Raw genomic sequence first — 501 nt, forward strand, 5'->3', positions numbered from 1 at the left:
CTTCACGTCAAAATAAATGCTTCGGTTAACCTAAAGCTGACAAGTACAAAGGGGGCACCTAGATTTGAATTGGGGACCTCTTGATCTGCAGTCAAATGCTCTTCCACTGAGCTATACACCCACAGAATCAGCAGCTCAAAACCGCACACAGGAAATTAGATACTTCATTTTGACAATAACGAAGAACAACAACAACATCTTCACTTTAAAATAAAGGCTTTAGTTAACCTAAAGCTGCGAAGTCCAAAGGGGGCACCCAGATTTGAACTGGGGACCTCTTGATCTGCAGTCAAATGCTCTACCACTGAGCTATACCCCCACAGAAACAGAAGCCCAAAACTGCACATAGGAAATTAGATCCTTCAGTTTTACAATATAATACAACAACATCTTGACTTAAACATAAAGGCTTCGGTTACTCCAAAGCTGTCAAGTCTAAAGAGGGCACCCAGATTCGAACAGGGGACCTCTTGATCTGCAGTCAAATGCTCTTCCACTGAG

General features: G+C 42.5%; 1 non-coding gene across 1 annotated transcript; it reads right to left on the minus strand.

Annotated features, from left to right (window-relative positions):
- Positions 1 to 247: 247 nt before the first annotated feature.
- Positions 248 to 319, minus strand: trnac-gca (transfer RNA cysteine (anticodon GCA)). The gene has a single exon. It is a non-coding gene; the product is annotated as a tRNA-Cys (tRNA).
- Between the last annotated feature and the right edge of the window lie 182 nt (positions 320 to 501).

Source organism: Sinocyclocheilus rhinocerous, unplaced genomic scaffold (assembly GCF_001515625.1).
Source record: "Sinocyclocheilus rhinocerous isolate Xijiao unplaced genomic scaffold, SAMN03320098_v1.1 scaffold34803, whole genome shotgun sequence".
Lineage (NCBI taxonomy): Eukaryota > Metazoa > Chordata > Actinopteri > Cypriniformes > Cyprinidae > Sinocyclocheilus > Sinocyclocheilus rhinocerous.